The sequence below is a fragment of the Chroicocephalus ridibundus genome, chromosome 11, assembly GCF_963924245.1.
Source record: "Chroicocephalus ridibundus chromosome 11, bChrRid1.1, whole genome shotgun sequence".
NCBI lineage: Eukaryota > Metazoa > Chordata > Aves > Charadriiformes > Laridae > Chroicocephalus > Chroicocephalus ridibundus.
Window position 1 is genome coordinate 4,609,181 of NC_086294.1, and position 26,882 is coordinate 4,636,062.

At 39.6% G+C, this 26,882-nt stretch overlaps 1 protein-coding gene across 1 annotated transcript in view; it reads right to left on the reverse strand.

The window, feature by feature from the left end:
• Positions 1-26,882, reverse strand: part of KCNIP1 (potassium voltage-gated channel interacting protein 1) — a 427,878-nt gene that overhangs the window by 357,003 nt on the left and 43,993 nt on the right. The window lies entirely within an intron of this gene.

Genomic DNA, 26,882 nt, shown 5'->3' on the forward strand with positions numbered 1-26,882 from the left:
AAGTAGTGACAGCCATTTGGAAGAGCATAAAATGCAAAGAAAGTGCTAGGGTCTGCAGAACTATTTCCATATAGCATCTGGCTCCCTTTGCAAAGTTTGACATTAAGTCTGCAGCTGGATAATATTTCAGTTTATTGCTCTGTGCACAGCCTCACATGAAGCTCTCTGGAAAAGACAACTATTAATTAGTCCTAATGAGGATACAATTTGCTTTCAGCAGGCTTACTTTATTGAAAACAGCGGAAACAATTGAACTGAACAATAAAACAAGCCGCAATTAGAAGCTGAATGTCCACTGGCCCCAGAGCAACACGCACAGCTGATGGGTAGTGACAAATTAATCTACATCTCCCATACTGGATTTTGACCATAATGTAGAACATGAGAGAGGTATGGTATGTATCCTATCAGGCTTGAACTTCTCAACTGAAAGTTGACAAGGAAAAAGAAAAAAACCAACCGTCAGAGCTATTTTTATTCTTTGACAACTCTTTATTAAGAGCCAAAACACATCTGGAAACTGCAGCAGCAGATCTGGGAGGGAATCAAGAGACTGCTACCTCTTTGACATCCTCTGACCCTCTGAGAAGTCACAGGTATTTCTAACTGCTGAACTCAGTGCTGTGTGTGGAAGGGTATTGGATTAGATGAACCACTGCTATACACACGAATGCCAATTCCTGAATTGTTGAAGACTGCCATAACAGAAAGGACTAGGGAAGTGGCAGAAGGGAATGCTTTAGATTGCTGGTGACAATTAGTAAGCCAAAAATGCCCCACAGAATACTAGGTCTTAGCAACAACAAAAACTGACATTAACTTTTTCTAGGTATCTGGTATCCAGGCTATTTTCAGGTACTGTTCTCCTTTCCTTTTCACCACAGAAAGCGTACCCTCAGCTGATCCTGTTTGCCTCTGGAAAGGCAGCAGAAGAGACACTAACAGAAGGAAAGCCTGACAGGTGTCATCAAGGCTATAATCTGATGCAATCAAGTTGTAAAGGAAACCTTAAAAAAAAATTTTGAAGAAATTTGATTCCAGCCATTTCCACACATGCCTTTTTCTCCATAATCCTTATTTTGCTACACAGAATATTATTTCCTGTATTTCCAGTAGAAGTAAATCCATCAAACTAATAAAAAAAGAGGCTTTTTTCAGTATCTCTTGACCTTAGATCATGACCACACCGAGTTGAACACAACAGCGATTTAAATTCTTTTCCAAATGCTTTTATGCAGCAAAAATTATTCTAACACTCATTTGCTGAACCTTGGTTATTTGAGGTACTCTGTGTGCTGCGGGAATACTTTAAGAACTATAGTCAATCTAACTTCTACATGCAATCAATATTAAGATTTTAAATAGCTCGTACTGTACCAAAGTGACCTTATGCAATACAAAAATGGAACAAAAAAAAATCTGGATTTAACAAAGATAAAAAGCTATACTCACAGCTGTACATGCCCACTTCAGTGAATAAGAAATGTTACACATCAGAAAACAAGCAATACTGAAGAATATTACAGTGTAAGTTTCCTTAGTACCAATCTTCTCCCATACTCCGTTTTATTCAGAAATCTATGAAGCGCGTAGTTATCAGAAGCTAAAAGAACTGAGACTTCACCAGTCTCTCAGAGTTTGGTTACAAGGGTACCTTTGAGCTGGTCCAGCCCACCAAAACCCAGTCTGTATCTCTGTATCACAACCTACTGCTCACCTTTTCTTTATCTAAAGATCACAGAAGCCAGGCAATAAATCCGTAGCTTACTGAATCAAATAAAAATTAACCCTGCAATAAAATGAGTAACTGGAAAGATCCCTGACTTGCAATGTGCTCATGGGAACTTTGGATCCAATGCAGAGGAATGACAGAAAAACACTACGTCCCTGTCATTTCATCAAAGGGGAATCTTGTCCAATCTGCTTTGCTGCTTATATAGTTGGCATCAGCTTGCGGGACTGGGTGAAGAATGAACTTTGAAGGAGATTAGATACAGAGGGTACAAAGATGGGTTTGGGTGCAGAGCTCCCAAATGACAAAGGGCTACTGGGTCCTGCTATGATCCCTTTCTTTTTGTTGTCTTAATTCTCCAAGCTTCAGCCTAATCTAAATCCACAAAGTCCAGTTTGTCCACATTTAATGCCCTTCATTCATTTAAGGTGTTTGGCATTGAGAAATAGAATTGTTAAAAAAAAAAATCCATTAAAAAAATGACAAAAAACAACAGCGGAGAGACTGAATACCCGACACCATTTTTCACTTAAATGCTTCAGTTAAGGAAATAACTAATTAAAAAAAAATAAGTAAGAACACAGGAGATGATTCCCAGTTTTCTCCACAAAATATGAATTTTGGAAGGGCAAATCTTGTACTCAAATTATTATTGAAAATTCCAGTTGTCTGCATTTATATATATCTGCACATATATAAAAATTTAAATAAGGGTTCTCTGCATTGTTTTCTACTCATTTGTTCTACAAAAGCTGAAAAGCTTGGTGCAGAATGAAAAATTAATTAATGTATTTAGTCTGTGATCCCTACTTTCAGAATAGCTTTGCCACTGTTTTTTTCCACTCCTTTGTGGTATAAAATCAGTGAAATGAAACGTCCCACCAAGTTTTGAAAACTCAAGAGAGTCTCTAAGGAAAAGTACTAGTGCATGAAATTAAACTACATATAGAATTGTTCCACTCGAAATAGTTGAGCAGGACGTATTTTATTTGTGATAATGCAATTTCTTCACATTTGCAGTAAAATAGATACTGGTCAAAGAACAAGAGGCATCAAAACTGACTAAAATTACCGACATTTCCCATGCACATAAACTGAAATCTTGCTTGCAAGTAATTTCCAAAAATGATTTTTTCACGGTGTAGCTACAGTTTCTTCAATAGCCACTCTCCAGTTGAACTAACTGAATATTAACCACTTACAAATTTTGGACCCAATATTCAACTGACATAAACTGAAGTTTGTTCCAGTGAGCTCATGCATCTGTTTGAACTAGCACAGCCCAGTCTTATCTTTCTGAACCCTAAGTGCAGCAACATTTCAAATTCAACTTTTTAATAAGCCTGGGATGTGTCTGTATTGTATAGTCATGCTACTACACTTCTGCCTTAACCTGTTGAGTGACAGATTAGCTGAATTAATTTTAAAGAAAAAAGTTAACTCTAACAGTTAAATTATATTGAATCATGTGGTAGCTGAATATTCAGATAAAATGCTTGGATAAAACACATGTGATATCTCACTCTAGAGTAACACCATCAACATAAAATGCCATCTATATTTACCAATATTAATGAAAATTAGCAATCATTAGTCAAGGACATCCATTCAAAGGTTAAAATCGTTTTGAGTGAATACGTGACAGCCCAAACTATTTCTCCTGGGAAAAAAAATGGGAACTTATGATTGAATTAATTACTTCACATACTAAAGCAAATATAACCCAGGGAAAAAAAAAGAAAAACCAAAAATCCAAAAATTATGTCAATTGAATATACATTTAGTGAATTCCACAGCCTTCAACAACAAGTTGCTTACAAAACTCAGTATCTAACCCAGGGTAAAACATAAATCTTCATTTGAAGGAAAGAAACTGCTGCTGAGAGCACAGGATAATGCTTACTAAGTTCAAGCTCTGCTGATACATTGAGGCACAGCGTGGACCTGGACAAGGCTACTAACACCTCAGTGGAATTCATCCTATCTATCCTGCCTCAGCCAAAATGCATCCTCCATAATCAAAGGACATACCACAGCAAGATACTAGTTCAGAGAAGCTGACACCCCATTTCGGCAGGCGAGGAAGCATTCTACATCTAAGCTATATTACCGTACCAGGCAGCAACTGATTGAACCCTGCTGTCACAGACTTCTAGCCTTACATTTGCAAGCCTCTCGCTATCGCAGAGCATACACTACCCAATGCCTTGGAAAGAGCAGGGACTTCCACTTAGTGGCTGTCCCAGCTCCCAATGTGTACAGATCTACCAGGCACCAGAACAGACCAAAGCATACCTAACCAAATTTCTCCTAATAGACTTTTCGTACAAGTAGGATTCATTGAAGGAAATAAATAAAAGTCACACAAGCTTGCCACTCCTGAATTTGCTTGCTGATGTTCAGATGAAATACGTCTGTACATTGATGGAATAGAGCCCTCAAAGCAGATAAGGCTCTTGACAATGGCTGTGAGAAATAAGCACACTGGTAACACTCTGTACACCTTGCAACTTCCTGAACACGATCCAAGAGTCACCATCCAGCAGAGCTCTCAAACAGAATTGCTCCAGTCAAGAAATGTTTCCTCATAGCAAACAGCACTGCAAATTCAACATGTTCATCCCCAGCGGAACAGCCTGAGCCTCACCTTTTGTTAGACCTACACCTTGTTGCTTTTGGCCCTTCCTGTCCACAGCAATGTGATCCCGGTTTGGAAATGCAATGTACTTGAATTGTTTGTTCACTGCTTTTATGTGGGGTGGGCAAGGAAAACGAAGGAAAAGGCTCTGCTTTCCTCAGCATAAGTTACACAAAACAACTGTCAAAGGAGCCACTCTGAGTAAATTTTGTCCACCTTGAAGGCCAAGTCCTGGTATGCTCATTTAAGTCTCAGGCCCAAGAACAAGGGATGGGTTCTACCAGACTGCCCTGTCTGTGTCCCTGCATACACGAGCGTAATAGGAGCACACGGCTGGGTGGAGTCACCTTCTGCCTAGATGACATCAGCTGTAATGGTCCTTGCTGCTTTTATTGCAGCCTTTCAAGGATAGCAGAAAAGAGCATGAATTTGGATGAGCAGCATCCAAATAACCTGAACACGGCTGCTGGCATGTTGTAACCATGTGTTTTATAGTTGCTTGTTTCCTCACTTATAATTGTCATTCAGACAGATAAAATTTACTCATTTATTAATTAAAGGATTCCTGTTACTGCTTCCCCATGAACAAGCTTGTTCTCTCGTGTATCTACAGAGACCTTGAATAAATAAGCTTTGCCCAAGTACCTAAAAGAGGAAAAAAATTACTTCTCAACTGGATGTGCAAGACACCAGGAAGATTCACTGACCTCCCATGGCATATGGCTTCTCGGTGCAAAAAAAAAAAAAAAAAAAAAAAAAAAAAAAAAAAATCAGGGTGGCAGAAGGATGTAGGGCACAAAGCTCCTGAATTAGGAAGACTTGAATTTAGCTCCTCCCCACCCCTCCCTGGTCCCCTTGCATCCTTAGTCACCTATCAGTAGAAATGGGCTTGCCACAGGTACCTCCTTGGTAAAGCACTCGGAAATAACCAGTTGAACAGCCTGATGAGACTTCTTACTGCAAATCATTTTCCACCACTCTGAGCTGCAAATGTAAGACAGAACACCATAGCTGAAGTTAATAGAGCTTTTTATACATTTTTCTCTGCACCCTCCCTTCTTCTAAAAACCTCAAGTTTAAAAATCCCTGCATTCAGGGTGGGATTTTAGCCAAAGCAAAACCAGATGGTTGCAGAAAAGGTGGTGCCTGTTCGCAGACTGCAGATGACGGGGACCACGCTACAGCAGCGCTCCTCAGGAGGGTGTTTCCTCCTGTGCCCAGTCTCCTGCACTAGTCATAGCAAGGAGACAAGACGGACACCAGTGTCACCTTCCAGGGACACAGGGAGAACTTAGGGCTGATCCTCCTTTGCATACAATCGCCCCACAGGACAACCTGTTAAAACCAGCTCTTCCATTTATAGCTTTTGTTAAAAACCAAACCGAAACAAAACCCCAAACCCCCCAAAACAAAACACATGCAGAGCAGCAAAACACCCCCAAACAAACAAACAAAAAAAAAAAATCAAAAGCAGCATTTTGATTACGCTTTTACTGAAGAGTGTCTGTTATCAAGCAGAATACACCGTCTTCCCAGCTGCTGAACTAGACAGGCAAGTCTTATTTGTGTTCCCCTGCCTGCCTCTGACGGCACACACATCACAGCCTGGTTCCCCCGGCAGTCAGAGCTATTTCATAACCAGCAGCAATTCCCTCACCTTGGTTTGTGGTGAGGCACAAGTTCCAATGAAAAATACTGCTCCCAAACAAGCTAATGCTACAAAAGGGGCTAAAAAAATAGTCCATCTCCTCTTACTGTGCCTACAGAATGAAGCAAACTTCCTGTGGAGAAAGTGAGCTTTATTGGACTATACAATATCATTTGGAGAAAAACCACCCACACGTGACCTTACCTTGACACCAACCCTTCTTCAGGTGCCACACTGTGACCCAGCCTGGGGCAACTGCTTCCATGCACTGAATATGTACATAACATACCAGAATAGCAGAGGTCCATGCCCAAGAAGGCTGTGAACGCAGGGCAAAGAGGTTTATTGAAGCAACCTTTACTCTGTATTAGCCTCCACGATGACAGCAAAGGGACTGGAGGAGGAAGACAGGACCTCAGTAAAAGCTGTGCCAATTTCTTGAAGACTCTGGGGTCACCAAAGCCCATGTAACTGCATCTTTTCCACTAATTGTACTAGCTGGTAGACCTGCCATGCTATGCTTGCATCTTCTGCTACAAACAAATACAGTTATATAGGACAATACAAATCTAATTAATAAAAATAAGCTAGAAAGCTTAAAAATTAAATTAAATACACTAAAGTGATCCTCTTTGATGTTTCTGCTCAAAGGCATTGATCTGCTTGCTTTTAACACAGGTATACTGCTGCATGCAAAGGCATGTGATTTGATGACATTTTAAAAGAAAAATATTTGAAACGCAGAACAAAGATGATCTTTACATGCCTTAGATATGAGCAGACAAAGGAATGTAAATAAGCAATGGTAAGATTTGCAAACAATGTCTTACAGTACTGAATTAAAACAGCAGCTGAGCAATACTTTGTCTTATTTCTCTAAAACTAAAAAAAAAAGCACCTGTCCCTTTCAAATACCATTTGAGATTTACTGTTTTAAGCTACTACTCAAAGTCCTAATATGTGTTAAAGCCAAGTTTATTAAAAGCACAAGTCCACATGGAAGTTTTTTACTGCCTTCACTATCTGGTGAAGAAATAGTCACATCTCAATGGGTCACAAATACATTCCCATAAAGCAAAACCGCACAAACCGTTTACAGCATCCTCCAGATTTGCATGCTCTTCTACACGTAATTCTCAACACATGCAAACTTTGCACCTTCAGTTACATTTACTGTTCATCAGTTACTTGGTTTAACATCAAGGTAAGAAGACAATTTAAAAAATTCAAAGAAAAATTTCAACCAAAGTTTCGAGTCCAAGCAACGTACTCTCAGGATGGGCAAATACGCCAGAATCTCAGACAAAAAATGCTTCTATTTTAAAACTTGTTTCATGGTTATTTGCACTTTCTTGCATCCAAGTAGCAACACTTACTAGTTTCTTAAGACTTCCCTTCTGCTCACACTTAGTTTGACTTTCAGTTGCCATGTGCAGTGCAATACCATCATATCAAGATGTCATCTGAAGCGCTTGAAATAAAAGTGATTTAGCTTAGTGAGTACAAACATTGTCAGTCAAAATTATGCTTCCGTTCACCCCTCCAATTTTTATTCAAAGTATCTTTTTATTCATTCGACCATCAATTACTCTGTGCATATTTAAGCAAAGTGTTTTAAAGTATCTGAACACAAAGAAATTTTAACTAATTTAGCCTACACTATGCTACCATACTGATGTAATATTAAAACTTAAGTACTTCATTTTCAGAGGAAAGAGATACTGTTTTAAAAGAAGGTGAAATAGAGAATGGTACACGCTAATAAGATTAAAATTAAATTATAATTGAGTAAATATTTATGAGACTTGCTGCTCATCAATAATGTACATCAGAGCTTCAGAGCAACAGGGCTTAATGGAGGTTTGTCCTCACAAACTGCCAAAAAGCCTTCAGCTGAGGAACAAGCATCTTCTCAAAAAAAAAAAAAAAGGGGGAAAAAAAATCAGATGCTGCTGATTTTTTCCTCAATGTGAGGCTGATCAGCAAAATACAAGCTCAATGCCTGAGTAAATTTTTACCTTCAGCAGCTGGTTTTAGAAGCAGAGTTAATTTATTTATTTTATGTTTGGCTTCCTATTTCCTTGCACCAATATAAAATGCTATTTGTAAATATTAAAAATTCATACAAAAAAAGCAATCACTATAAAAATTATATTAAGCATGAAAGCTTTAATTCAAGATGTTAGTCACTCAGCAAGAGAACACTAGATGCTACATTTTTTTTCCTCCCTTTCAATTCTTTTAAATGGGCAAAGAACTCAAAGCACAAGAGGGAAAGCCAGCCAATTTGTTGAAATTATACTGAAGTACATTGACAAAAAATCCTTACTTCTGAAGCCTGGTCCACTTTAAGCCAATCTCATCAAGGGCAAATACTGTCATCTACTCTGTCTAGCCACAGGTTGCCCCTTGCCCCTGTGCCTTACATCAGGCTGCCCAAGCCCTGGGGCCGTCCTGGGCAGCAGAGCTGGGCATCGCTCCAAAGGACAGCAAGGCGATGGCAGCCTCTGCTGCAGCATTCCCTGGGTATAAATAGGCTCAGATTAGAGATGCTTTGCATTAGGTTTTCTACTGAGTAGACAGATATTTTTTTTCTCCTTTATAACCAGTGTTTTATTAATTCATTTTATTTGTGTTTTCATCAGCCTACACCTGTGCATTTCTCACTGAATAAGGCAGAGGAGCCAAAATCAGGTGCGGAATGGTGGGATGGTTCGCTGTTCAAACTCATCCCCAGCTTTTAATCGAATTGCAAGCATTCATACCAACCTGCAATAAAGCTTCTGACCTGCAGAGGAAGACCTGTAACTTCAGCTCACGCTTTCCTAGTGCTTGTACATGTTCACAGTGGAATTTCAAGGTATTTCACCAATCGGAATTTTGTAAAGCAGAAGTGGCAGGGTTATTTGCTAAATGAGCTAAGTAGGAAACTGATATAAGATGGACACCAGATTTATTTTGTCCTTCATGTCCTAAAAAATAAACAGATGCACAACTTTTAGTGCCAGAGCAATACTGTGTGCTGAAGAGCCTCTGATCCAAGCACATAAAGCCAGGTGGAAGCTGGGATAAAATGCCTTTTCCTTTCTATGGAGATGAACTGTGCTACCAGAAAGCCTGGGTTTGGAGCAGTAGGACTAGATGACCATCTGACAAGGTCTGAACAAGAAGTATGTTTTTGTTAGACTATTAGATGATGCATACTGCACATATTCTGCAATTTTTAAAAAAGAGAGTGTTTCTGACATCTAGCTGGAACACTCACACAACAGAGGGTAAGCTTACCTGGATAATTTTGGATAATTTTGACAGAATAATGCCATATGTCCTCAATGTAGAAACAGAAAGGATAATGTAAATGTATTGGATGGAGACATCAATACAGTGTTGGAGGCAGTTTATTCTTCCAGCTCTTTGTTAGGCTTTCAGTACCTGAGCAGGGAAACTGCTTGCACCTTACCACCTAATCACTTCTTTCATTTCCAGAAAACTGGAAGGAAAGAAAAAAATTAAACCCCAAACCCAAAAACATTCATGACTTGCCTCTTCCAAGCCACGGGCAGAGAAGGAATTCTGGTTTTATCACCTGCCAGGACACTCAGCTGAAAAACACTATTTATGTTTTTACACACTTAGCTGGTGCCCTTGCACAGTTGACTGCATCAAGGCTGTTGTGACAGTTACCTACATTCCTATTAACAAACGTACAACAATCCTGAACCTCACCAGGTGGAAGAATGGAGATCCCAACTGAGGGTACTCGCTATTACAGGCCATGCTATGCCTTTAATCCTGAACAGCACTCCAACATTGAAACTGCACAGAAACTCCACTAAAGACAAGAAGTTTTAATTAAAGGGCATACAAAAACTGCATCAAGAATTTTCTTATCTAGTTGATATTATGTAATAGGTACAACATTCAGATTTTCTTCTTGTACAATGGATAAAGGCATGCATAGAAATTAAAACCAGATTATAAAAAGGAAAAGTTTTCCATAATAATACAGCAAATTATACCATCTTCAGCAAAAACCAGTATGAAAACAGTCAAAGACAATAGCAGGGTTGTTCTTTCGTTCTTTTATGATTTTTGAAGGTAGATGTATATTAAATTTATGGTTTTATTTCATAACTTTAATTTTTAATAACAGCACATACTTGAATATTGCTTAAGATGGTAAGTTTTGCAACATATACAGAATTTGCAATTGATCCTGCTGAAAGTATCTGAACAAGACAATAAATCTACGTCAAACAAACATACTTGGATGTCCAAGTGCATACTAGAATACTAATGTTGGAAAAATGTAATAAATAAAACTTTTTTTTTAACTATCTTTGTGAAGGACTGTCCATGCTTGAAGGAGTCTTGGGAAACTCAATCAAGCTTGTAATGCTCTCTCAGTATTCTCTCTTCTGTGTGCATGTGTCAGTGCCACTCATCCCCCACCAACTCTTCTCATGGAGATAGTAAAAAAGCAGCACTGCCATGTTAGCCATGATTTTATTTCCTGACTAAAAAGCCCCGCAGCTCCACAGAGCTAAGCCATTTGGGCTCAGTGCCTCACTGAGGCAGCTGCACTGGTTTGGTTGTAAAGAGAAGCAAACTTTTGCTAGGACAGATTTTTTATTTGCAGCTGCTCTACTACACAATATACCACATCTTGACTGTAGATCACATTACAATAATTAAGGGCTACTAGTTCCTTAAAAACAAAGAACCATATCCTCGCGTTGTATAGGAATAACATTACTTATATGAAATAGGATTAGTCATGTTCAACTCCCAAACAAAAAGGAAAGTGATGGAGTCCACACCATGCAGCAAAACTCTGCTCTGATCATCCTCTCCTCCTCTGTGCAAATGGACTCCTTCCTTTCCTGCTTCAACTCTCCTATCCCTATTGATATTTTATAATTATGCTCGCTTTCTAACAACTCATTTTCTGACTTTTCTTTCCATTTGCTTTAAAAATGACAGCGGAAGAAAGCTAGGCATGTTTTCACAGACAGAAATACTGACATACACTTCACTGCAAAAACATCCAATTTTGGTTCTTTTGATCCTCAATAAATAAACTATTCTTAGAAATAGAGGGCCAGTGCAATTAGACAGCCTAATTTTAGAGATGCTGGCTAGCTGGCTATTTTCTTGAGAAATCTTTCTCAAGAAACACAGATGGTTAAAATAACAGCAATTAAGAATGTGTGAACCAAATCATACAGAGCTCAACCTTAAAAACAAGCAAACCCAAAAATAATACCTTAAACAATTTGATTATGCCAGAAACCATTGTCTGCACAATTCAGAGGCTAACCTAGTTTTGAATTTCAAAAGCTGTATATTTTGCAAGTTCAGGAGAGCAGTAAGCCATATTTTAACTACAAGAAACTGTGTAGGTTTCTCCTCTTCGTGATGAGGTTTGTTTGGAATACTTTCCTTCTGTCAGAGAGTCTGTACAAAGATCCCCCAGATTTGAGAAGGCAACAGTTGCTGCATCTCATTTGTCTTGAAATGGCCTGGTGTTTTCACAGTACAATTTGTTCCTTAGGTATAGCTACGCTGTATGAAAATCATCACATAAAAATCCAAATTGTGGGGATTAAAGAAATAACAAGCTGACATAAGTGTTACATGGAGCAGCCTGCTTAGGGAGGCTCAGTCTCAAAATAACGTGAAAAAAGAACATCTCCTGGGGGAAACACAAGTAGTGTAAAATGGAAAACAAGGACAAAACAGAATAAACTAATGTGAGATCTACTGCGTGTGGCAGATGCTTACACATCCAAGACTGATTTTATGTCATTGGTATCCATTAGCACTGTGCTCTTTGAGGAGGGTATGTTAGAGGAAAACACAGTCACCAATAAAGCAAAGAATGTTTGCTGGTTTAAGAGGAGGAAGGAAAAAAGAGCCATGAGACAGGGGGGAGGAAAATTAAAAGAAAACAATGCAAACAGAAACAACGCCAAAACATCTTTCAACATCTACCTTACAGAAAAGATAGCTGGTATAACAGAAAAGAGTTCTGATTAATATTAATCAGGCAACTTTCATGAGCAAGCTTTCTGACCTTAACTGACAAGCAAATTCATCTTCCTAAAGTAACAATCAAAAAAAGTATACACATAATTTATTTAAAACTGCTGCATTTAATTAATCACTATTAAAAATATAACTAAGTTACAATACAGATTAGGGGGCAAATCACTGCAGACTCCTTTTTTGCACCTGAGGATTGAAAAATCTTTAAAAATAGATTAACTTAAATAATTTTCAGAATCTCTCCTCTCCTTACTGTCTGAAGTGAGCAATGGCAGAAAGAGTAAAAAAAGAAAGTATAGATGCCTCTCTACTACATTTCAGCAAAAAGCAGTTTTTGCAGCATGACTGCATTGCACTGAAGCTAATACTTGGGCACACCAACTGGGTTAAAAACATGATCATGAAAAAACTCTCACAGTTATGTGGAGCTGTTTCACAGAGCCTGCTCCATCCTAATGGTTTTTAAGAACTACCATCAATGCCTTGGGGACCACAAGAGTAACATTTGCACACCTCCGGACTGGCGCTCCTGGTCAGTAAGGCAGGGGGGATACTTCCTTGAGAACTAATGTCCCCACTTTCTGAATTGGGCAGCGGCCGTCAAGGCAGGTGATGAATTTTAGCACACTGGAGCTGCAAAGGCACACAGGACTCCACACCTGCCTGACAAGCTCAAGGCTGCTTCAGTGTCTTCCCCTTTCTCGCTCCAGGTACCGTTCTGTGCCTGGGCAGACTTGCTCGTAGCGTGCTGTGGCACAGGAGGGGGTACTGCAGAAACGCCTCCCTTGACTCCATACTGTCTGGGACAATGTTGGAGACTCAAAGAGGCTACTAATCAGTTTTCTACCTTGTCAGGGTCTCATGCAGTCCAACTCATTAGATATTCCTCAAGCATCCTGAGAACCTGGGAGGAATCTAATGTTTTATAAATGTTTCTGGGGAATTTTCCCTGCTAGCAAAGGGAACTTTCCCTTACAGCATAGCATACTCAGCACAAAAAGTAACAGCCACCAACTGATCCTGTTCAGTGCAAAGCATACTCCTGCAACAGTCACACCATCTTCCCTTTCTCCCAATCAAGGAATTTACAAAAGGAAAACAAGGAGATATTCAGAACTGCACTATATCTTATGTAGCTACAGTCAATCCAATCCATCTTCTTGTATGCCCTTTTCTGTATGTAATAAATTTTCAAAGATTAAAAAATAGTTTTATAAAAGAATGAGAACACTGTGGACTCTCTGATTTTCTCTACTGCTAACTGTCTCAGCAAATACCTAGAATTCTTTACCTCTGGTGAATCCATTCTTTCATCAAAGGATCAGCACTGCTAATCCTAGAAATCAAGGCAATCATTGTCATATCAGTTATATGAGCCAACCAGGTTTAAGATTCCATAAGTAAGTCAAGTGACTGTAACAGTAATTTATAACCCTTGAGGCATTCAGCAGCTCATCACTGGTCCAGGTAATAACGTGGAAGGATTATTTCTGGTTGGCTTTTTTCATAGTTGAATCCATTCTTGAGGGACAGAACATGTCCGTGACAGGTACACATGCTCATCCAAAGTCTCAGCTGTGCTCACAGAAAGATACCATACTTCCCAAAATACAAAAGGCTCTCTACTGGTCTAGATACAAATGCCAAATACAAGCAGATATCCAAATCTTCCTATCCTGTCTGCTAGTCTGCGTGTATTTTCATCATCCTACCTTAATTTTTAAGCCACTTAGGATTTGCCATTCTTAGTCATTGATAAAAAAAAAAAAATAAAAAATGGTCAGCATCCCTCAGCAAACTTGGTATTTTGATTCCCTGCTCCATCTCCATGGAACTCATCAGTTTGGCTCAGTAAAATTCATCCTGGAAGTCAACAACAAGGCTACAAACCAGGAGGAATTCAAAAGTAAGGCTGTAATTTTCTCAGGGAAAAGTTAAGTCAGCAAGGGGGGTGGGGGGTGTGTGTGCAGGAGGTGGCAAGACTGTTGGAAGAAAAAGAAATAATTAAAAAAAACACACCAAAAAAACCCCCCCAAAAACCCCACCACCACTTCAGAGTACTCCCAAAACTCAGATCTCTGTCCTAAATAGGTTTTGGAAGTGTTTTCCTCATATGCAGCTTTACTATTTTCTCAAAAAGAAAATGGATCTTTAAAGAAAACAGCATAAGTGTAAACATTAGTTAGGATTTGCTATTAGCAGCCATCTGTACAAAAGATCAGTTCCACTTACTGTGCGCAGATAGGATCTCTAGTTTACCCACAAATAACCCTCAAAATTGGGTTCCCTTTTTCAGCTGATGGTTCCAGTCCACATCTATGCATATCCTGCCCTTACACAGACTATATTTGTAACAGAAAGACTTTCCACCAAGGTACAATAGCAGGCAGTTTGCCTTGCAATTAAAATAGTTGAAGAGAGAAGCAAAATTTAAAAGGTTACACATATCAAGACAATTCCCGCATTCACACTGTTGCCCCTCTTCTTCACTCTGAAGAAATACGAGAAACCAAGCACATCCCATAAAGTTTAGCTCTACAGCACAGCAAAGATCAGGGATGTGTGCTAAGCAGATGGAGTGATGGATGACAAAGAAGTTTTAAAGTATTTCAGCTTCTTATCTACCTCTTTGCAGTATACCGGGTAATAAAAATCAAAAAAGCATCCATTTCCAAAAGCTATTCACAGGCTCAGAGATAAGCAAAGCTCAGCACAGGGTGCAATCTTAACACATACTTATGGAAACATCAGCTTTCAACAATGTCTTATGACAGATTTTGGTGCTTGTTACTAATCTTCCTAGCCGGATATCATCCCCACGGAGCCATGATTACTGAGCTCCACAACTGTCACAGGCGTGAAAAAGGAAGCTGAATATTGCTCCTCATTTCTTCTGATCTTTCTTATCACACTCTGTTTCCCTCTTCAAGTAAACTCTTCTCATAATTTCTCTTCTTTTCCATATTTTTTCCCCATTGGTCTTCTTTCTGTTTCTCAGCAGAATAGATAGTGGCCTTAATAATGTAACAGAAAAACACTTGCATCTCTGCCATTCTGATTCCCATATAGCTACAAGTCATAACAGTTAGTTTCAGCACGGCACGTACTCAAGCATTAAAAAAGGCCAAAAATTGACTGCAAGTAGAAGAAAGTAAGAAACTGTTTTCCCCAGTTTGAAGTCTGTTGTCATCAGAGAGAAGATGTAGCTGTAACAGTGCCAACGCATGCTTTATTTCATTGTAGAAATGATCTTTCACCACTCAGGTTAGTAGGCTGCAGACTAACTCTCTTCAGGTTTTAGTAGTATTTTAAGCTATTAAGGAAAGGTGTCACAGCACATTTACTTGCAAACCTTTACTGAAGGCCATTGGCGGGCTCAGCAGGTGTAATGCATACCGATGCCCTACCTCAGTCCTGCCTCAGAGGTATCACCTCTTCTAGAGCTTGACCTCATGTATTATTTTGGTGAACTACTACGCTAAATATAAGAGCGCTTTCCTCACGCTGGTAAGTTTTGTCTATAAAAGACAAAGGATCCAGGAAGTTACTTCCAAAAATTCTCTGAGCTTTAGTAGTCCATACCAAACCCCAAAATTCATGCTTTCTGTTACAAGACTGTTTCTAGTGTTTTCAGCAACTCACCAGGATGCTATTTAAAAGAGAAGATGCTAAAGAACTCAGGTTGTTTTCTAAGTTATTTTCAACAAAAGCATCACAAGATTTGGTCTATTTTCAGGTTAGCTTCTGTGTCAGTCTTTCACCCTCCTGTCCCTCCCTATTTTTAGAAAAGGACTGTTCTGAAGAACTGCTGCAAAATAAAAGCAGTCCAAAGTCATTACAAGAGTCACATTACTAAGCTCTGTGTACCACAAACTACCTAGAGAAAAGCCATAACTCTGATTGAAAACAGAAACGCATTGATAGGAAATGCAACAAACAGAAGTCAAAATCGTGACTGCTGAGATGGTACCAATCATGGGAAAGCTCCATTTGAGGAACTTGAGAGGCTGACTGCAGTCTCAGATGCAGGTCCAACGGGCTCAGTGTGAATCTGGAGCTACCCAAAAGTTTGTGATGTCAAAAGCAATGAAGAGGACTAAAGGAAACAAGAATATTTAGCCCAAAGGATACCACCTGTTCTGCCCAACAAAATATCTGGCATAGACTGTTTTTTGCACACATAAGCCCACTATCATTGACCTCAAAGCTGAAGTAGTTAACTACATGAAGCCTGCTTGCCAATGCTTTGAAAGAGTCTTCCTTTCTACATGCAAAAAGGAAAATAGTAGGAATTAGAAAACACTCCTGTTTCAGAGCACCTGCTGAAGGTACACAATATTGTCTCCACATCCCTGCCATAAGTAGAACATAAGGAAAGTCAAAGGAGCTAGGATACATCTTGTGGTAACATAATGCAGGCAAATGAGGCAATATGTTAGAGCAGCTGGATATTGTGTCATCATAAATTCTTGGCATGCACACAGTTCTAGTCCCTGTGCTATCTCGGCTCTCTAGCACCGATTCAATGAGCACAGCCAGACTTCAGATTTTTAAAAGTTTGGATGCATTTGTGTTTTGGCCTGTGAAAGAAAATAGCAGGGCATCATGTGAGAAATCCATGCCATTTTCTTCTTTGGGCATCACAGAGGTCATAGCAGGTGAACCACAGGCAGACATGTGGTGCAGGTTCTGGGTCATGATCACACAATGTGAATATAAGTTGTAACTGTCCTTTTATCTTAGTTTCCATTATAATCATTTATAGATCATTTGGATGTCTTGAACTTGTCTTTAAAATCCAACAAGAAGCTTGCAAACCTTGCAAAAATAACCGATCAATTCTCTTGCCTGTTCCCACAGACAGATACCTGCCAATTTCTGCAGATTTTGAAGAGGTTTTGGCTAGCATGTCCTTAGTTATTTCCAAAATATTTTAATGAAGAAACTATGGAGATGTTCCCATACGCAGATATTATCCTGGCATAATTACCTTTGCAGGAATCTGATCTTGTTAATTTGAATGCGAGACATAAAACACTTCACATAAAGGGCACCTTGTACACACAGCTATTTAGAACACACCAACAAAAAAACCCCCAAATCACGTACAGGAAGCTTATTGCACTTCCTGCGCCTACCATGTCAGTGCCAGCAAACTGTAAGCTTTTTAGAGAGCACCTGCATCAAAAGCAGGGGAGGGGAAAGGGAGGGGGGAGAAATATAAATTATTGGTTCTTGCTTACATAAGGAGTCTCATTAGCCTCAAACAGTTTACACAGTAATACTTGATGATTATTTTCAGTTTGAGAACTATATTGTCACCCACAAAAAAAAAAAAAAAACAACAAACAAGACAGCAGGCTTAATTTATTTTTTCAAGATGAAACTGATAAGTCACCTTTCTCTGCAACAGGATTACTTATCAGGAATACCCAAGATCAGTACCTGATCAGGGCACTCTGGGCAAAGTTCCAACCATTTATACAAAATTGCACCTGGTATACAACAGGCACTTAGTCTATCCCCTCCTATGTCACCATTCACTATTCCTTTAGCTTCTCCACCAGACAAAAAGATGCTCATACCCATGCATGGTTGGAGAAAAGACACTAAACTGATCCACTAGAGTATTGGTTTGTGGCTTTGTTCCCTACATTTTTAATTTTCCTTCTTTTTAGCAAATCTGCAAGAAATACTACAATAACAGATTATTCTATTTGTCTAAATTTTGCTTCAGTTGCTTACACCAAGTTTTAAATAACTCTGCACAGAGAGTCTGCACAGGCTGCCAGCCTACATGCTCTTGCCACTGAAGTTGTGAGAAATCCCATCTTGTAGAGTCTACAGGGAACAACATTTTGCTTTTTATCTAGTATTCTTCACTCATCCTTATATATTAATGTTTTTAAAAAAATACAACAATTGTTAGAGACACCACCATCCACTCCCCCTTCACTCACTCACCCCAAACATCTAAAAGTCAAGACCATTGACTTGAGGCCCAGTTCAAAGCCTACTGCTGCAGAGTACCCATATTTCGCACAGCATCCCCATGAACAATGCAGTTTTTAAATAACAGATCACACATATTCAAAAGTTCAGGAAACAGTTTTCACCTTGTTTTTCCTTTAGCCTGAAAAAAAAAAAAGCTTATTCACCTAGAAATTGAATGAGAAAAGCAACAGACTGAAAGAACCTGAGGGGAATAAAATAATTTTGCTAAGAACAAAGAAATCCAGGGGGAGTGCAAACTGCTGAGCAAGTACAAAGAAAGATAACAAAGATTAAACATCGCCACTGTTTATGCCCTAAAGTAGCGAGCCATAGCATTTCATCAAGAGGTTTCCAAATTCTGTAAGCTGTCTCAGAAGTTCCTATTAAAGTGCACAGCACCATTCACAAAGCTCACTAATGAAGGGCTAGGGTTTACAAGTTTGTTTTCGATGGAAACTGTGAGTTGAGACCAGTAAAAATTTAACACATAATTCTTGAATTTTCACAAGTGTTCTTAAAACAAACTCTACTGAGAAGAGTTGTGTACAAACAGTTGATACAGGCTGAAATAATATGTTTGATTTGGGTTTATTTCCCAAGGCCAAGTGGAAAATCAATATTTCTTAAGTCAAAACAAAGTTTTGGACAGAGGTCTTGCAGTTTTGCCCATCAAGTCCACACACATCCTCCTATTCTCTTCAATTTTACAATGTGACAGATGAACATCTCTCAGTTTCTCAGTTCATGCTGGAGCTTTCCTACTTCACATACAAATAAACCCACAGAGCGGTGAGGGGGAACCTCTCTGGAAAGAGGAAAGTACCCATAGTCTGAGACAAGGTCACTGACATGAGGCTGGGATAGCGGATTTTAGTCTCTTCTCCAAGATATCCCCAATTACTTTAGATCACAAAGAAGCTCCCCTAGGGCTACTGGGAGGCATAACTTATTCCAGCATGCTCTATAGCAAAAGGGTTAGAGAACTGTCCTAAAATTGCTTTTGATTTCGACATCTTCTCTGGTTTAGGCTATGACCTGAAACTAGTTTTCACATAATCTTGTTTACTGTTCTCTAATTCCAGTACCATGAGATACAAAAGGGGACATGAAGGTCAAGAAAAGTACCTTTTTAGTGTTCGACTCCCTTCCTCTACAAGCAAAGACAAAATACATCCTACTGGGATCCAGTTCTCCAAGTACTTGTTTTTAAGCGCAGCAGAAGCATTTCACTCCACAGGGGAGTCTGCTCAGCTACAAAGATCTTTCCCTCTCGTAATCCCCCGCATTACAAGAAATTGAGTCTGTAAAACAAGGCTATAAGCATCAGCGCTCACTGCATTTGACATTGGGGAAAAAAAAAAACCACAAACAAAAACTCAACCTGGATTTATGGGAACAGAAGGAATGTCCTTATTGTAGTCACACTTGCATTCACGGTTAAGAACAAGGTAAACCAGGGCAAAGGAATTCACACCACAACCCGGGTCAGATGTCCTTCTCGGAGGCTTGTTAAGCATGTCCAGCCGTCCAGAGAACAGAACATCCTTTCCTGAAGGAAAGGACATGCTGAAACATTTAGGCCCTGACAGATCAGTAATTCCTTCTTTCCATCTGCTTTTTTAAAACAAGCAGAAACCCATATCATAGCTCCTAAACAAAACACTCTCCTTTCACTTCTAGCAAAGCCTCCTGGTATTGCGGAACCTCTTTTCCTCTACAAATGCCAGCACCTGCAGATGGTAGGCACAAACATCAAATTCCTCCCAATTGTCACAGGTTTCTAGCTTGGTTCATCCGTCCATTCCTTCTCACAACACTGCAAGGTCAGCAGCAATAACACAGAAACCAAGAAAATAAACACCAACAGTGAAAACAGTAGCTTCCAAGGGAGAAATATACAGTTAAAGTAAGGAAATGTGACAGTTACAGAATATAGTCCGTTGGTTTCTTTTCCTCACAAAAAGAATTAGTGCTATTTCCTTTAACAGCACACATTTCATGCACGTCTTTGAAGACTGACAACTCAGCCCGAGATGACTGGCAAAGCTAAATCAAATTTCAATTGATTTTCCTATCAATTTGATTTACATATAATTATCAAGAGGAGGAAGAATTTACACACTGAAGCATGTTTTTATTAGAAAGGGAAGTCAATGCAGTGTAATTAAACCTATGCAAGCTGAATTTATTCCATGCAGGTATACTCTCAAGTCTTCCTGGTGGGGGAGAAGAACTCAAGGAAGAAGTCTGTGTTCAAATATAGCCTATATATAATTTCCAAAAGGATGTATGTCCTAGTGGATCAAATAATTTCTTTTGCTCAGCTTTCCTTCCCCTTTTCTCTTTGAGGAATGTAAATTTGCTCACAGAACTCCTTTTAGCTCTCTGTGGTAGAGGATGTGGATGTTAAGGAATTTCCAGGAGCAATTTTTTGCCTTTCTCTGAGGTGCAAACACATCTATGTGACACAAGAACCATTTGTTTCACCACAATTTCTGGCAACCAGGATGTCAGAGCGACAGCCGGGTGCTGCACCAAGAGAAGACAACACCGCAGTAAACCTGGAGAAAAAAGTGACACTGAAATGACCAAGCATCACATAGAATCTTCTGTCTTTGCCTGCCTTGAAAAATTGCTCCTCCTGCCTAGTATCCATGCCTCGTCTTGATATTTCAATCTTCAGTTATCAATAAAGCAAGCAAAAAAATTGTACCGGAAGCACAGAGACCAAGATTACAGAATAAAAATACTGCCCACCCAAAAGCATGACCAGTTAGAAAAGGTGCAGTTTGAAAATTACTTCTATTTCTGCCTCTATTCTGTCAAGATAAGAAGTTAGGGCTTCTGATGTGTGAATAAGACCATTTCTCAGCCATTCTCTCCAGCACTCCCCTCCCATTTTCCACACACAGAGCAGCTGAGACTTTTGTTTCTTTGCATCAGCACAGAGTATATGTGCTTCAACCAGTGAATCTGCAAAAATAGAAATCACAAACAGTGTTCCCCTCCTCTGCCGTGTACGTCAGGCACTCTTCAGCTGAGACCCACCACAAACTATGGAGAAGCCTGGCACCAGGTTGCTGTAGTAGTAGCTTGCATCACCTCCTCTTCTACACACTCAGAATTAATGGTCTCTGCTACCAATGGTTCATTTGAGTTTTTAATCACGGTGGAAATTGCTCCATAAGCCTAAAACTTATCTGCCGTTAACTTCTTGGGGCAACGTTACTTTGAAATGGATTAAAATTCCCCAGGTAAAGGAAGAGCTCAAAGTAATCATGTTACTTTCATGAAAAGTGTACAGTAAAGCACATAAAATGCCTAGATTTTAGGACTGCACTCTAAAAGGAAGTTTAACTGCTTCAGGGAACACAAGATCAATGCTATTATTTATAGACGACAGTCTCATTTACAGTAACTTTCTGCAACAAAAGAAGAATGTTAAGGAAAAGAAGATTTACTTTAATTCCTTATATCAATCTGTCTTTGGGCAAAAGAAAGAAAAAAGGAATTGTGGACTGTTCTATATAGAACACATGCAGAAGAGAAACAAAGGGCATTCCATAATATACTTCCATTTGATTTTTTTTCTTATTTATCCTGCCTTTAAGCAATTTAATTCTGGAAAAAGAGGAACATCACCCTTTCCACCAGCAGGTTTTGTATCTCTTTTCTGGAGACTTCATAACTCACTGCAGCAAGGCTGATACACTTAGAGTTTCGTGTATTTGGGGAATATAGGAAGCTGAGCACATTCCCTCTCAATCCCCCTTTCCCCACACAGGGGAGCAGGAAAGGTGTGCGAGCAGTAAAGTGTGTCCATGCGCGAGCATGGATGGACAAAGAAGGAAGCACCTCTTACAGTAATAACAGCAGCAGGTCAGGGAGCAGAGCTCCCAGCAAAGGGAGCAATGGCATCAGGGATCACAGCAGGCAGCAGTGGGATCCTCCAACTGTGGGATTTCAACAGGTAGTTCACGTGAACCATACCAACTGCCCTGACTTCAAAGTATTGTTTGATAAGAAACAACAAAATAATACCTATGCTATATGCCTTGTACTCCAGTTTGTAATATCCAGGCTCCCCAAAACACAGAGTTTCTCCCTCCAGTCAGTAAAGAAAAGAGTTATCATCATTTCTATATGACTCACTATAACCAGGCTGCCTGATGTCCAGAACTTGGGCAGCAAATTAAACCATGCAGAGCATGCTGCATTCGCTTAACTTAAGGTGCTTATCTGGCAATTGCATATGCAGCAGGTCTGACATATCCATAACCTGTTAGACTGCACAGAGCCATACTGCTACCTGAGGTTTGTTAGGCAGAAATACAGGACCTCTGCTTAGTTTCAAAAAATAAGAGAGTTGTAACAGCTACTCTCTCATCTCTGCTCCTATACAATACTGTGCAATTCTACTCATCTGCTCAGAAATAACATTTCCTAGAGTCTTACTTAACATCACAGACTGTCACGTCTAAATATCTTATTTTGTGAAAGCTTCTTTGCATTTCTCCTCTTTTCTGCCTGCATTTTGTCAGCCTAGCGAACTATCCAATAGGTAAAAAAAAAAAAAAAACCAACAAAAAACACCAAACAGGGAAAGAAACCCAAACAAACCGATTTTCCTGTCATTGGCCAGATTACTTACTGAGTTATACTCAGCTAATATACTGAGTGCTTTCCATTATGAAATTACATTTCATTAACGCATTTGGCCTTAGGATATTAAGAAAGGAATTATTGTTCCCATTCCATAGATGAGGAGTTGAAAGTCCTTCTTTCAGATACAGTACGAACACTGAACAGAGAAGGTTCAGCCATTCCACTGCAGAAACCAACTTCGCAGATGACAGCAGAGACTGTTAGCAACAACATTACCAGAGTCAGCCCTCCTTACTACCTTAGAGAAGCATCGGCCCTGATTATGTGGTAATGCTTATGTCTCCCAGCATGAGCACATGGTACCTGTATACCATATTTCATACTTTATTGTATCAGAGAGTTGCTGTACTAAGTTCACAAGTTCAAGAAAGGCCTTGTATTTGCTCTGTGTTGTAGTTAACCCGAACCTGAGAAGCTGACCATTAGTCTATGTTCCTAGCAGCTTGTGTTTGCCTGAAATCAGACACTACTCAGTCTTTGTATAAAGTTCCCATCAGCATCAAGCGTAATGTGATGTGCATTACATGCCTGAGACACACTTTCAGGCAAAGGCAGACAACACCAATTCCTGACTATGATGAAAATTTGTTATTCAGGTTTGCTTGCTACATATAACAGTGAGATAGCACAAGTCACTGTGACAAATAAAAGGAGTAAGGTGGAAGAGGCCACGGTCTCAGAGCAACCTCCATGCCTCCCCGTACTTCTAAACTACAAACTGGAGGGAGCACAGTGCAGAAACGCACAAACACAGCCATCTAATTGCTCTCACTTGCCAGGCGAAGGCAGTTATCCCCTTGCGCCCATCTAATAAATCAAGGATAAAAAATAGTGACCTCCCTTTGTAAAATACTTGTGAATTCACAATTGAAAGTTCTATACAATGTGGTGTGCATTTGCTTGTTTGCTTTGGAGGTTTTTTTATGGTGGTGGATAGTTTTTTGAGGGTTTTTTTGTTGTTTTTTTCTTTTTCCGCAATAATGATGGCTCTTCTATCTGGAATAACGTTTTTAAGAACTGATTAAACATACAAGATCTGAACTGAGAAAGAGCCTATACACTTATTCTCTGATTGAAAACCAAGCCCTTTTTCTCTGAAATCAGTTAATACATGTGTCCAAGAGAGCTGGATGCAGCAAACAGTTAAGCATATACTCTAAGTTCAGTTTCAAGACACAGCAGTAAGAGATTTCTCAGTAACTTCAGAGAAAAATGAAGTCCTACCGCAGCATTATGCTCTACTACAGGTACAGCACACTGCAGGGAGGCCCAGGACGGCACAGCTACCTTTCACTCAGGGAATCATCACAATCACACAACCACCACGCTGTGAAGTTGAGGCCAAACAAACAATTCAAAATCCCTGCTTACGTGACAAGTTCTGAGGACTCCCTCAGCCACCATGAAACTGGTGAGTTACCAGCAAATCCAGCAAGCAGTTTGTTAGTTTAGTTACTTACAAGAAAGCAGCTGAATCCTAAAGTTTGCCTGTGCCTGATTTAGACATGCCAACACTTAGGACATCCCTCTCCTTCCAACTCACATCATTTTTAGTATGTGACTGTTCCTTGTTCAAGAGCCACAGCTTCTCTTTATGATTCCCATTAAAAATAACAATGTACTACACTATGAATATGTTTCAATTAGGAATGGGGGAGCTAATAACTTTGCAGGGCTCTACGAAGATCCAAACAACTGTTTTCATTTCACAGCTCACTGATTCTTTAGAAGCAACAGAAAGTCCTGGAAATAAAACAGCAATACTTATTAAACTGGCTCTGTCTCACAGCCAGTAAGTTTTTCTTATGCCCTAACATGAAAACAACCCTTATGGATGATCAACTTAGAAGAATGGTATAAGCAGTACTGACAAACATACTGCTTTCTCCCCCCACTTTTTAACTCCCAAACAGCTCTTTACATTAGAGCCAAAAGGGAGTCCACAGTTTGCAAATTCATATCACTTCTGCTTGCCTGCATACACTATTCATATAATCTGACTAGGACTTCCAGCAGGATCCACTTGTTACATACGACAGCCTAATGCGTAACAGGTCACGTGCAAACACAAAATAAGTTTAATTCATGTGATGTTACAACAACAAACTGTTCAGTAGCAAGTGGAGTAGAACCAGGCTCTCTCAAGCTTCCTTGAATCACAGCAAAGTCAGTTCAATTCCTTGGGAGGGTTATGAGTCCTCTGAACTAACACACACCTGCAAGGGTGGGAAGCAAGACATTGAAAATAAAACTTGTTCAATTCAAAATAAAGTATTTGAAGTTCAGAAAAGTCTACTCTGACATTGTTTGTCTTCCCTTTTTCTTCCCCCAGTTATAGTCAGGGATCAAACATTAAAACAGCACCTCAATCAAAGCTTGGGAAGGCCCTTGCAATATTTTTAATCTTGGCTAAAACTATTATTTGCAAAATGATCTGCCTTTAGCTCCAGCTGACCCTAGCTGGCCTCAATCTGTTCTGCCACCGATACTCAAAGAGTACTCTCAGGTACTCGGCCTTCCCAGCAGTGACCCGCACCTCCTCTCTGGGTCGGTGTAAAGCCAGGAGAAACTCTGCATCAACAGTTATGTAGCTTACAAACAAGCAGCGATTAGTGTCCCAGCAGCAGATCCTCGTGCAGAGGCTACAGCTGGTCCCATGCTCCTCTGAGACCAGGGAAATCCTGCCTTGAACAAGAAAGTGAGAGGGTTCATGGCGTCCCACTGTGATAGCCAGGAGCAAGGCTAGAGGAAAAGCAAGTACTGCAGCTCCTGCAAGGAAAAGGAGTGCCAAGGCAAAAGCACGTGGTGATTTCAATCAACAGATTGTTCCTTTTTTCATCCCTCTCCTCAGGTTGTGAAAAATTAAAATATTCTATGTGATTTTAATAAGACAGAAGGTATTTTAAACTGTAATGTGGAATTAGAGTTTATAATATAGCAAACATTTGGCTTTACCACTGATACAGCTCTCATGCGTACCCATTATTCAGTACAGGTCAGTGGCACATCAAAATATCCCGAGGTTAGAAGTGGATATCAGCCCAACACCTCCCTTTAACTTATTTTATTGGGTTAGTTCTCCAAGAGCCAGTGGATGCCTGGACTTGTACGTCTGCAGTGTACGTGAGCAGAAAAGAAACAAGCAAAAGGTAACGTAGCACCAGACTTGGAGCATCGCTTCTGTCTATTCAAATAAATCACCAGTGCACCTCAAACCGAGCCAAAGCACTCTACCACCGCTGCCTTCAGTACACTGAGGAACTTTAAAAATGTAATCTCTGTTTTGCGTGTAGAATTCCACAAGTTTTGTGTTAATTTTGCAACAGAACTCCTTAGCGAGGCAGTTAAAAATTGATCCATGTGTATTAGCCATTAGAGTTATGAAAAGCAGGCAGAAGAGGCAGCCAGAGTTGGAGATAGATGAGTTTCAGTCAGCAGGGGTTACCTTGTTTTCTAACCTGACTCACAAATCACACAGCCCAAAAATCACTTTTAATAAATTCCCATGAAAAGCCCAACTTCTGCTTGAGCCAAAGCCTGCATCTTTGAAATCACCAGCCTTTTTTCGTAAGTATCAAGAGATGATAGAAAACTCCACCCAACCAGATCATTTTTTAGCTGGGAATAAGTTTTGTTCATAATGTATTTTTCCCCAACCTTCAAATGTCATTCTTTAAATTTAGCTACATCACTTCTCAAATATTAAAAAATGACTATGATCATAAATCTTTCTGATCTAGATGATAGTAGTGGGCTTCATCTTACTTAGCTTTAAGTGTCTAACAGAACAGTTATCTAAATCCAAGTTAGCTTTGTGTGCTCTCTTCTGCATCAATAATAATAGAAAAGGTCCTTTTGGGGAAGATTCATCTGTTATCTTCAGCCAGCATGAAGTCTCTTAACACGTCAACTTCAAATCTTTTACCAAAAGCAAACCCAGAAGACCAGGTTAAGCCGAAAAAGCTAATTATTAGATAGCTAAAGCAGGGTGGAGAGGATCCTACCCTTGTTTACAATACACAGAACACTCTTAATGCTTTTACTGAATTAACTCATTTCAATTCCTTTAGTCTCCCAATAAGAGGAGTTTTCCTTTATCAAAAAAATATACTATTTTAGCTCTTCTCTGAAGCTCTCTGCGCTAGAAGTCATCTATT